This window comes from Branchiostoma floridae, unplaced genomic scaffold (genome assembly GCF_000003815.2).
Source record: "Branchiostoma floridae strain S238N-H82 unplaced genomic scaffold, Bfl_VNyyK Sc7u5tJ_1570, whole genome shotgun sequence".
NCBI classification, from domain to species: Eukaryota; Metazoa; Chordata; class Leptocardii; order Amphioxiformes; family Branchiostomatidae; genus Branchiostoma; species Branchiostoma floridae.
In genome coordinates, this window is record NW_023365766.1 from 87,273 (window position 1) to 88,023 (window position 751).

Genomic DNA, 751 nt, shown 5'->3' on the forward strand with positions numbered 1-751 from the left:
GTTTCCAATGGACATATCTGAAACAAGTCAATATTTATTTTACCCAAGGCGATATTCTGTATCATTGAGACCAAAATAAGTTATGATGTACATGATGTGCCCCATTTGCCTCTGTGTTTTTCGGATCCCCCCCCCCCCTTTTTTGTTGCAATCAAACATTCTACTTCTTTAAAAAAATGGATGTATATCCTTGTTGGTTAATGTAGTGGAATCAATTAATTTTTTTTCCAGTTTTCTCGAGTTTACCACGCGCACATATTCATTGGAATCGTAAACCGTGTCAGATTTTGTACCTATCACCAGATGTGTGCTCATACACCGTGGGAATTGTTTTGACTCAGCACGTATTGTGCAACCCATGGGAAAGAATGTGTGACCTGTTAACATACTAGTCATACAATGTACTAGAAACTTTTTGCACTACATTACCAGGTTTACTGTTTGACCCCTGACCCCTACCGCATGACCTTAGGGCAATGCGGCCTGCAGGTCGATTTGAGCTTCTTGTGAAATAACTAACAGTTCAAACAAGGGGTGGCTACCCGGTACGGTGTACCGGTACAAAACCGTTTTTTTTTTCGTTGGACCTGTCCAGAAAAACCGGACCTGAAGAACAAAATCAGTGAACAGGATGTTGGATCTATTATACTTACAGTCACAGGTACTAGGTATACCTTAGTATTCACGTGTTTGGGGGCTTACAGGTCCAAGAATGGGAATGAACGGGGAATTGCACGAATAGCGAAGTAGA